Here is a 12,702-nt window from a genome sequence, read left to right as displayed (position 1 = left end):
AAACGCAGTTCTGGTACTACTGTAACTGTAATAACTATCGCTTTGTCAGGATTAATTGTTACTGAAAGAATAAAAGGCAAACCTAGATGCTGAATCAACATCATATGCTCTCACTGTACAACTTTAACAACCGTATACTATCACAACAGAATACAGCATGAAGTAATGATAGCAAAGCTGAATGATGGATGTAATTTATCTGCAAGATTTCGCTGTTCTGCACATTTATTGATCTCAGGAGCTTTTTAATAAGTTCTCAGATGGGACAGGCAGCCGTCCATAAACAAGCCCAAAGTTGCTTACTTGCTCAGGCAAAAAAATAAGAAACTCTAGCAGTAAAAAGCTCGACTCGCCATCTGCAGCCTTTAAATTAGGCTCCGAAGAGTTAGTGGACTTTGAGGACGTCAGCTGAAATCGACTTGGCTTCACAGCACCGACCAATCCAACGGAGCGTGACAGAAAAAAAGAAAAGTGTCCAAACTTGTCCAACGCTGTCCATAAAAACTTCTTAAACCACTCCTGGCTGCTCTGTGCAGTGCTTGTGGCTAAATGCTAACGTCAGCATGCTAACTTGATCACAATGCTAACATGTTGATGTTTAGCAAATTTAACCCTCATGTTGTCCTCGGGTCAAATGGACCCGTTTTCCTATATCCATGTTCTTTTTAATTCCCCAAATTAACATGATTGATTCCACACAACGCTCTTTGTCAATTTTGGGGCGTTGTATTCAATTTTATAGCATTTGGAGAAACAAATTGAAGTGTTTTTGAAATAGCATTCAAAAGTAAAGAGTAAAAGTTGACATATTCTAGTCTGTGATTATCATCAACATCCATTCCTTTAATTTTAGTTGAAATAATTCCTAATTTCTGCTTTTCTATCTCAAACATTATGTTAAATTACCCATTAAAGAGGTTTATTGACCATAAATTCAAAAAATAACTTTAAAGCTAAAGTTAATAAGTTAGTGGTAAAGGTAAAAAAAAGTGACACACATTGAAAAAAAAGTAAGAAAAAGTTAAAAACGACGATAAAAAGTGTCAAGAAAAGTGTTGATTTTCAACACAAGGGTTAATATAATGTTTCCATGTAACCATCTTAGATTAGAATTGTAGCGTGCTAACATTTGCTAACTGGCACTGTTAACGCTATTTTAACCTAATGATGGCGCTAGACTTAGTTCTCCACGGTGCATATATGATTCATTCATCATGAGGTGACTGTGGATGTCTTTACCGCCACATTTAACATGAAGCATGACGATTTTCAGCTGGTGCTAAGTTGCTCTTTAAAACCACAGATGTTATGCTCACTGCGGTGTGAGAAGAAATGGATCATTTGGATAATACATGATGCATGTCCGTATTTACATACTGTATATCTCCCTTTTGTATGGCTTTGGGGGTTAAACCTGAGACTTCTCCTCCTGAATAAACTTACATTTAATCATTAACATGCAGCTCAAGACCCAAAAACACGAAACAAAACTCCTTGAGCAAAACTGGATAAAAAAGAAGAAAAAAAAGAAAGAGTCTTTGGAATGGCGAGTAGAGGTTCAAAGCCTTTCCAGATGGTTCTCTCCACAAGACAAGAAGTTATTTGGAAGTACTGTCGATGTGAAGTGAGTTACCCCCGGTAGTAGTCCTGTCTCAAAATACCACAAGAGCATTAAAAACTTGAAAAAATATCCCTTTAAAAGTATATTTAGAACAGATCGAAAAAAAGTTAATTAAATTAATTAGCCTTTAATCACGAGTCAGCTATGGCCAATCCTGCATTAATCAGGATTAACTATTTACTAACACTTCATAATAAGGGCTCATGAATTATCATGAATTCCCGCAAAACTTCATGTATGAAAAGCACAAATTCATTCATGTAGTACTTCATGAACTATCAGTAATGTACAAGGATTAACAGTATCTCATGCATGACTTAAGGCAGGAAGAATACGCTAATTAATGCCTCAATTAAACTATTTTAATCATCATGATTTTAGATTTATTAACGTCGTCTTCATTTGCAGGTCTGTCGCTAAAGTGACTAAAAATGGCTAAATCCATGTACACTTTATGAAGACATGAATATCATTAATAAATCAGCCATCGTGATTGAAATACCTTAATTGATCAACTGTTATTGAAGTAAGCATGATATACTATGAATCATTGTACTGGTAGTTATAATAAAGCACTATAATATATAATAAAGTACTACAGTCATGCTTTTTCATGCATGAATTCATGATAATTCCATGTCCCGTTATAATAAAGTGTTCCTAATATTTTAATTGACCGACAGCCCTGCTATAGACAGGAGTTACCAGGTAACTAGTGATGACACATGCTTGTTTTGTTGCATGACGTTTTTCTGTAAGAGGACGGTCCAGTTAGCTTAGCATAAGAACGAGCAGCAGCTAGCACTCGGACGCGAGCCGATGCTGGACGGAGACAGGTCCAACTGTGGACAGACCTGTCTCTAGAAAGTCCTCAAGAACAGCAGTGTACATGTCTCGCCTGCAGTAACAGTGTGTGAATGTGTGTGTTTTCTCTTGGTTCCAACAACTACTTTGTTGATGAATGATAATGCTCCGAGGAAAAGAAGTTGGAATCGCTAACATTTGGTTTTCTTTGTTTGGAATTCTTACTTTGAAGTAGTCTGAAATCCTTCAACATGACTAACCAATCCCAGGTGTGTGTGAATATATCAAATAACAGTCCAGACTGGTATTTCCTCACTACTTTCCTTAAAAACAAAACACAATAAATCGTGTGACAAAACCCGACAACACACACTTCCCCTCCCTGGCAGTGGTTTTCCAACATGTGACTCATTTCTTACTTTTTCCACTCTTTTCTTTCAGCTCCTATTCCATTCGCCACTGCTTTTTCTCTCACCTGTCTGGGTTCCTTTTACATTTTTGTTCCTTTCATGGCTGACAGCGGGGCATTTGAGAAGTGTTTAATAATCTGAATTTATGTTTCAATTTTATCTGACACTGTATGTCTGGGTAATTTCAGCTTCCATATCTATATCTGATGTCTCATTCATTTTCCATTCAGGCCATCTGCAAACTCTTTTCTGGCTCTGGAGCGTGGCCAAATCTTACTGAAAAGTGCCAAAAATCACCAAAGATTACAAAAAAAAACGTTTCCATTTCACTTGCTGGCACATGTAGGTGACGTTTTCTATGAAAAAAACAGAAATAGATCCACTGATATTCCATAAAGGTTTGATCATTGGATAATATTTCACATCTTTCACACTAATAACTGTTTAATTTGCAGGCAAGACGGGATATTATTGAACATATATCGTGTAATTGATCCCGTGGATGATTGGTAGGATGGGTAAGTGAACAATGTGAACCCCTGCCAGTAAACACTGGGCCGTCTTGACTGTCTTGATTCTGCACATATCTTTGTTACTGTAGTCCTATTTACTAGTTCATTATTTCCTGAGTTGGGTCTCCTGTGGACTGAGAAGATGAATGGCGTTACATCGGTGGGATCAAACTGCTTATTGTGCGTGATTTGGACTGACACTGAGATTCATGTTGTTCTGCAAGTGGTGTGGCGCTGCCACTACTGGCTCGGTTTCCACTTCAACGTTCGGTGCATTCACTGACCGGTCACCATTGGCATTTTCTTTTATTGTTTATCCTAGATATCAAACCTCCAAACTAAAATTTGTTTTCCTCGCCTCCAATTCCGCAACCAGCACCTCCAACGTCACAAGAAGTTGTTTTTTTTTAAACCGCAGCGGGATAACTTGTTGTCATTGGAGAAAAAAAAATGACATTGAGGCCAAATTGATAGTTGTTTCCATGTCAAGGCGGGGTCGGTGGCTCGTTCACGTGCACTCAAGTTCATGTTGATTGTGATGTATGAAGGAAAGGTGTGCAGGACCTGGCGTGCGCTCGGTTTTATACATGGGAACGTGTTCTGGTTTGAAAGCTGCGCAGTCTTTTATACATGAGGTCCCTGCTCTTTTGGCGGAACAACTGCTGTGTGGCACGGCCTGTTCTGAACAAGCTGTTTCCTTGGTTCTGGGTATTATTAATATTTCACAATTGCATTGTGTACATTATCACTAAAAACATGTGACTAGGGTTGGTGTTCTGCAGGGGTTCTTAACCTGGGGTTCACAAGATAATCTCTGGGGGCCGTCAGATGGTTGAGGAGAAAAGAATTAAATAACATATTCTAGACTGGGGAGTGGTTTTTACATTACTGTGTTTGGTACATGCTATGGGTTATATTCAGTGTCATGCGTAGATCAGGGGGTCCTGGAACACAGAAAGAGGATCTGAAGAAGGCGGGACAGGGGGAGAGAGAGGCTGCAGTCACACTTGGTGTCTTTTTTGACAAGAAAGAGTTGACTAGGGAGCTTTTGTAGTGAAAAAAAACACATTTTTATTCCAAAAAGCAGCCAAGTCTTCTGTTGCTGGAAGAACAGCTACTGCCCGAGGATCCCAGCTAGACCGCTATGTGGAGCGATGCTGACATATGATAAAACAAAGAGGTGGAGCAAGCTAGAGACAGAGGGAGAGAGAGAGTTAGCTCTACGTTACATTAAACAAAGCGAGTTCCCTGTACAGGGAGGACCTGGTCATAATGTAGAACTCGCTGTGTTTCTACTTCATTTTATCTTGTTGGCATAACAACAGGTGTGGCAATCCCTGCTTGAACTCTTTTTTTTCAGAAACGTTTTTTCAACTTTAAGAAGACGCTCCGAGTTGCAATAAAGAAGTCGGCAGCTTAAGAGGCGTTCACTGTTCAGTAAACCAACCACAATTAGTCACAAATTCATGATCCAATCACAGCATGACGTCCTGCTTTAAATGTCGTCTCTCCTTGCTATCAGCTGTCTTTTCAGACAAACTCCTCCTCCCCTTCCACCTCCGGGCATCGTCACCCACGGCAACCTGAGTCCCTTTCCGGATCTCCGGGTTCCCTCTCCACCATCACCAGTGTCTAGCCTCCGTTTAGGGTGAAAATGTCTGGCTTCTCAAACCTTTTCAAATATTTCTAACAATGGAGTCTAATCCCCAAAGACACTATATTTGTATTTTCTTTTAAAGTTTTTTGGGGCTTTATTTTGACAGGACAGATAATTTACATAACATGAAAGGGGAGAGAGAGGGGAAATGATATGCAGCAAACGGCTGCAGATTGGAGTTGAACGCTGGCCCGCTGCGTTGAGGAGTAAACCTCCATATAAGGGCGCCCGCCCTACCAACTGAGCAATCTGGACACCCACTCTGTATATTTATTATTATGGACATGTACAATAAAGCATATCTGCAACGAAGTCTCCTGATTGCAACCATGTGAACTGCGCACTTACACACAGTTATTCCTGTAGTCTCCAGGTAAGACGACAATTCCGCATGACACACACATATTATAAATGTACACATACTTAAGGTCAGAAATTTCAAGGGGGCCAAATGCTTTCGCAAGGCACTGTGCGTGTTGACATTTTTGAACTTTTACCACATTTCGGGCTTCAAACAAAGATATAAAACTAACTTTTTTGTGAAGAAACAACAAGTGGGACACAATTAAGAAGTGGAGGAAAATGTATTGGATATTTCAAACTTTAACAAATAAAAAACTGAAAAATTTGTGTGCAAAATTATTCAGCCCCATTAAGATAATACTTATTAGCGCCACCTTTTACTGCAATTACAGCTGTAAGTCGCTTGGGGCATGTCTCTGTCAGTGTTGCACATTGAGAGACTGAAATCTTTGCCCATTCCTGCTTATAAAACAGACCGAGCTCGGTGAAGTTGGATGGAGAGTGTTTGTGAACAGAAGTTTTCAGTTCTTTCCACAGATTCTCGATTCCATTCAGGTCTGGACTTTCACTTGGCCATTCTAACACCTGCAGATGTTTATTTGTGAACCATTCCATTGTAGATTTTCCTTTTTGTTTTGGATCATTGTCTTTTTGGACAAATCGCCGTCCCAGTCTCAGAATGGTCCTGTATTTGTGTCCATTTATCTTTCCTGTCCCTGCTGAAGAAAAGCAGGCCCAAACCATGAGGCTGCCATCATGTTTGACATTGGGGATGGTGCGTTCAGGGTCATGAGCGGTGTTGCTTTTACGGCAAACATAACATTTTGCATTGTTGCCAAAAAGTTCTCTTTTGGTTTCGTCTGACCAGAACACCTTCTTCCACATGTTTGGTGTGTCTCCCAGGTGGCTTCTGGCAAACTTTAGACAAGACTTTTTATGGATGTCTTTAAAAAATGGCTTCCCTCTCGCCACGCTTCCATAAAGGCCAGATTTGTGCAGTATACGACTGATTCGACTCTCCCACCTCAGCTGGAGATATCTGCAGTTCATCCAGAGTGATCATGGGCCTCTCGGCTGCATCTCTGATCAGTCTTCTCCTTGAATGTGCTGAAAGTTTAGAGGGACGGCCGGGTCTTTGCAGATTTGTAGTGGTCTGATGACTTGCACAGTGCTCCTTGGGAGCTTGGGAGATCTTTTTGTATCCAAATCCGGCTTTAAACTTCTCCACTGGTTCATTTATTTTTTAGTTCCCTTTCTCCCAGCTGGTCTGGAACCCTATCCCCTCACCTGCCCCATAGGGCTTTAGTCTATTTTATGAGTGTCAATGTATACATATTATGGTTTCTCTTCTTCCTTGACTTGTCTGTCCAAATGTTGTTTTGAATATAATGTGATGGGATTTTACTGAAACATTATTTCCCCATGAGGACAATAAACATGAGTGACCAGTATCTGGGACCTGCCTGGTGTGCTCCTTGTTCTTCATGATGCTCTCTGGGCTTTAAACGGACCTCTGAGACTATTTCAGAGCAGGTGCATTTATACAGAGGCTTGATTACACACAGGTGGATTCTATTTATCATCAGATCCTCACTCAACTTCTGGAGAGAGTTTACTGCACTGAAAGTAAAGGGACTGAATAATTTTGCACGCCCAATATTTTAGTTTTTTATTTGTTAAAAAGGTTTGAAATGAAATTTCAGTTTTATATCTTTATGTTTGAAGCCTGAAATGTGGCAAAAGGTCGAAAAGTTACTACATATAAGTTTTATTTTACACACACGCATGCACGCACGGACACACACACACACACACACACACTAGTCAAGCATTAAATCACATCCAAAACATTGCAAATACGCATTAAAATAACATATGAAGAAGCAGTAAACTCACTTTTTCCACGCACAACCATAAGATTTGCATCTGAATCGTGAGGACAGAGGACCCTCCTTTTTCCAATGCAGATATTGTACTGCCTCATGCGTGAGGCAAGCATGGCTGGTCGTCATAGCGACACCGGCGGAAACTGCCATGACCTAATGCAACACACACTAGGGCTTTTGGAACGAATTTCCGAAAGTCGGCACGACACAGGGCACTTTGTGCTATATTTGGTTGTACGAAAAGTCTGATTGATTGATGATATACACTAGGAAAAGGTGTGGAATAATTACACATTTTAAACCTCTACGTGTTGCTGAAGCAGAGATCTGTGTTGTGTTTAACAAAACCAAATGTTAAAGTTGCCCCTGATATTTCCTGTAAAGCCAGAACAAAGCCTCTCAGAATAACCATGAGGTTCCTCAGGTTGCCAAGGGAATCCACGGCGAGTCCAACATATCAACATATCTAATTGTTTATCAGAGAATGTCAGGTTAGATTACATCACAAGAGAGCGGCCTAAATTAGAAAGGCTTGTCTGACACCAGTAGCTGTTGTAGTACCAGCTTTGGTTATTCGATCCTAAGACCTTGTATGGGGTTACGTATGAAAATCTGTCTGGAGAGACACAGACATACATGAAATAGGAAGACTTAGCCATCCCTGTGAGCTCGCAACTGACAACTGCATTCCTTTCAGCTCCAAGGAAGAAGGGATGTAATGTAGAGTTGGTGCCAGCCCACTGCTTTGGGGTGTTACTTTTAAATTAATAATCTTAATTAGTTTGAAATGTGAAGTTGAAGTTTGGTAAGTTTAAACAGCTTTAGGGTGGGTTCCTATTCACACTAGTTAGCAGTAATAAAAATATTGAGCTCCTTAATGTCCAGTTCAGTGAAAATAGAGGAGGAAAATCCATCGTCCGAGCGTTCTTACGTCTTTTCCCTCGTTTCATATACCATTGAGACATCTAAATGGCCATGTGCATATAAGCCATTTCATACGTAGATCGTTAGATGGGTATACATAAATTTGGTTAACATTTTGTTGATGATCGGAAATGTAAAGTACTGCGAAAAGACCAGAAAGCCCGTCAGGCTGAAAGTGTCCGGAGATGGCCAATAGCAGCGAGTAACACAAAAGCTGATTGGCTGCAATATAAGTTGCACGTTAGTATCATTTGTATCAAACTTAACAAGACAGTAAAATAGTATATACTATATATATATATATATATATATATATATATATATATATATATACACATATCTACATATACATACACATACACTTCTGAATTTAACGGAGTCTGAACACAGCAGACAACAGACAAAAACTAAAAAAAAGCAGCAAACGGAAAATCAACAAGCAAAATAAGCAGGCTATAGACCTTTTTCACAGCAGACTTGTTGACATGTCATAGTAGGCTAAGCAAGGATGTATTCAAAACCTGCAACCTGCGTGGCTGCATTCCACTTAGGAGAGGCCCTGGTGTTGTGCACGCTGACTCACTGAAATAGCTCACTGGGTCACTTGATGGAATAGATCCATCGTTAGGGTTTTTAATTTCAGCTGTGCTTTTCCTAATGTGGCTAGTCAAAAATGTCTGCTGTGAAAAAGGTCCATAATTGATCGTGGTCTGTCACTGCAACAATGCAAAACAGCCCGGGTCCGCATCGCAATGCAATAATTAATTTCAACGCAAAGTCTTGTCTAGGATCTGCCTCTGAGTTGAAAGAAGAGGTTGATTGTAGCTGATGACATCCAGCTGGCGTCCTGATTCCGGCACACCTGGCTCTGCTCCTGCAATTAAACACACAGAGGAACGGGGGGGGGACAGCAGCTTGCTGCTACACAGAGGCAGCAGGGCCTGACATATATACAGTTGTGGCCGAAAGTTTACATACAGTTGTAAAGACCATGTGTGTCATGGCAGTTTGAGTTTCCAACTACTACTAGTAGTACTACTACGACTCTTATTCTTTATTGTGATGGAATCTTTGGAGAACATACTTCTTAGTTCCAAAAAAACTCAAAGTAACTCAAAGTCAACTCTTTGGACTTTATTATTGGTCTTCTGAAAATGTGACCAAATCTAGTGCGTCAAAAATGTACATACAGCAACATCATTGATCAATTAAGGTGATATAGAACTTTGAATGTTTCATGCAATATAGTTCCAGAACTGACCAACAGGAGAACACTTATCTTTATCCAAATGGATAAAAATAAATGGATATATGACCTATTGCCATTTTAGTGGCAGGTTTGTCTATGACAATAATTGTCAGTAAGGACCTCCTCGCATCAGGGATTTAACAATGTGTTGTTCTCTGTGCAACTATATAGATTCTATATAGGGATAGATTATAGGGATAGATTCTTAAAAGAGGAAAGTGAATAAAACTGTAGGGCAGTGTACACCCGTTGTCCACATTATGAGATATAATGACATTTTAAAAGACATAACTACCAGAAATGAAAATTGGAACTTCAATTACACAAATTTACCAAACCCTTTGAATAATCAGCAGAATGCTCAGAGTATTGATTTTTTTGGTAATGAGGTGTAGACGATGGGTTGGAGCATTCCTGACCCATGTTTTAAATAAACCTTAGGGTTGATTTGAACTGTTAAATGGAAGCTGTCAATCTTCCTCTATAATAGCATTCCATTTTTTTTGTAATATTGTTTTTTAATATTCATCATTAATATGCACAACCCTACTTGGCGTATGCATCGTCAATGCTACTATAAGCACATGGTTGTGGTTACACCTTCTGTCCACTAGAGGGACTTCCAACATTAGCCTGAAGGGGACCTACCTCATGGCGCATTGCATTTCTTGCACGCCGCTTTTATTTGCATTACAGTTGCATTTACATTCAAAGAGTCTTTGCAGTCGTGCTAGGCCACCAGAGGGGTTCTTACTCTCCACTGCAGCCCTGGTTTTCACACAAAGAGAGTTCTGGGTCTTCACTGCAATCATGAAAGTTTTGTGACTCAGCTCAATTAACGCAGACCAGAAGAAGTGGACTTTAAATTTGGCCTTCATGTTTAGGTCATCGGCATTATTAAAGCCCTGGGGAAGCTTAGTGGGTTCAAGGGTTGGATCTTTTCTGAAAATCAGCAACTGCAGTCTCATTAGGGACTCAAATCCACAGGTGTCCTTTTGAATCGAGATGCCAGAGGAAATGTGCTACTGCTGCTGTGGTATGATCTTCCCTGCTGGCAAATTCATCAAACACACAGAGCTGTCCAGCGGATGTCAGCTTTTAGAAGCCTCTGAGAATTTTTAGGTGGAAGTCAATGGTATGGTTACACATAGACATAAAATATGGATGAGAACTCTATCTGACAAGTATCAGATGCCCCGAAAGTATATCTCTGCGTGCATGAATGTGTGATTTAAGCTTTTTTCCAAGTTGTATTCCTTTGGAAAGTAGAACAGCCAGCGATTAGGTTCCCTGCTGTTGCTATAAGGACACACTCAGACGGATGATCCCCAAGGAATTGTGAACCACACGAGCACTAAAACATCCAGTTTCTCCCTGCTCAGCAGTCCTCTACAACCTGCAGGTTCAGTACCCATTCATATAATGTTCCGGCTTTTGTGTGGTTGTTGTTTTGGAGACTCTTGTCAGAGGGAACCCGGTTTTCTCATGTTTACAGAATGATCACCTATTTAAATAACTTGAAAATTCCCCCCAAAAAAGAGGTTTCTTTTCAGGAAATTACTTTCAAAATCAGTAAGATTGTATCAAATTGAATTGCCTAATACCTTATGGGGAGCAGAAGTCCCTGCAGCTTATTATAGCGGAATGGCCTACAGTGAGTCAAAGCAGTGTTGTGATTGTTTTAAGTGTGTGGAAAAAGGGAATGGGGAGTTGGCGAAATGTGAGAAATATGTGAAGTTCTATAATAGGAAGAGAGAGAGTGAAAAAAGGAAACAAGCAAAGGATAAACAGCACTCATTTCACACAAGACCAAGAATGAAATGTAGGCGGTTTTACACGACGACCGACTTTGCCAGAGGAATATTTAATTTCATGTGTTCCAATGTGAAGTAGATGAGATAATCATCATTCAGACATGATAATAATTAAAATAGAGATCAGTAAATCTCTTTCATTGGTTTAACCAGGGGATAAAATGCAGCAGACGATGACGGGACTCTTAATTAATCTGCCTGATTCAATATTTTATTACCATGGCAACATAATTGATTGGCATTTGTCGAAGTGAGCTCAGTTTAACACTGAGAAAGAATATAAAGAGTAAAGTACAGTGCGGATTGTCAAGGCTTCGGAGAAGTTCGGTTTGACCTACTCAAACAAAATATCAAGGACCCATCTACACATGGACTGTTCAACTCTTCTCATATAAACTAGTTTGTCATATAGCCTAGATGGGAGAATAGTATTAATAGCTGAGCTGTGATCAACAAACCGAAGCCTTGCATAGCTGTTAGAGGCTAATGCAGGCCTGTTTGATCAATATGCAAACTACAAAGCTACAGATCAGGCACAATCACAGCTGACTCAAACCATGCTGGGACCCTCTGCTGTGCAAGGATCCCGTTAAACATCTCAGCTCAAATATGGACAAGTTCACATGCACAGCATTTCAGAGTAGCAGGAGATACCAGATCAGTGCTCGCAGCCTCTTCTACTGTTGGGCCTGCACAGTTATAGACTCTAAAATAATGGACAAAGTTTCCTGGCCTGAAAAATGAAGACATTGGTGCCTTTGACCTGCACTCTATCGAATATCCAGAAGGAGGGGGACTCCACTGGTTGCAATAAAAAGTCATTTTCCATAGAAGTCTATGGAAAGATTTCCCTTCTTCTCTCTTGATTTAGTACCTTAATAAAGATTTTCATGAGGGGTTTATGGTCTCAATCGCTACTTTCAAGTCTTCTTTAATACAGTATGATGTTCATTTAGTAAATTACGGTTCCACTTGTTTTGAGGATTGACGATAAAGCAGGGGATGCATTAGGCCATGGCTTTACGCCAACCTGCCAATCAGGACATAGGCTAATAGCCAAATGAATAACCAAAAACTTAATACTGGGTGTTGTTACTGTTTCAATCTTGACCTTTGACTCACTCACTGTGTTTTTTCCCTTCATTAAAGGTAATTGGTCCAACCCAGCTAGCTAGCTACCACTAGCATTAACAGGATTATTTGGCGGTTCTCTGTTGTGCCATACAAGCAGATGAATGGCGTTAGAACAAGGAAGTCATGTCATGTGATTTGTTTTAGAAGATCCATGCAGAGTGTGTCTAGCTCTTACCAGTAGATGGCAGTATAAGTGTATTCATTTGAATGTAAGCCATGGTCTTTATGACGTTATGGCACAAATGCCAACAATTATTCATGTTATTGAGACAGATTTATTGATGTGATGGTTTATTTGCAACCTAATGCATCGTGTACTTACTTTGAATTGTATATCATTTCAGTGTAGCGTATCATCCTTCAACCTCAGCTTAGAGTCAAGCCTGCG

This window comes from Etheostoma cragini, chromosome 21 (genome assembly GCF_013103735.1).
Source record: "Etheostoma cragini isolate CJK2018 chromosome 21, CSU_Ecrag_1.0, whole genome shotgun sequence".
Classification (NCBI taxonomy): domain Eukaryota; kingdom Metazoa; phylum Chordata; class Actinopteri; order Perciformes; family Percidae; genus Etheostoma; species Etheostoma cragini.
This window is presented reverse-complemented; position numbering follows the sequence as displayed.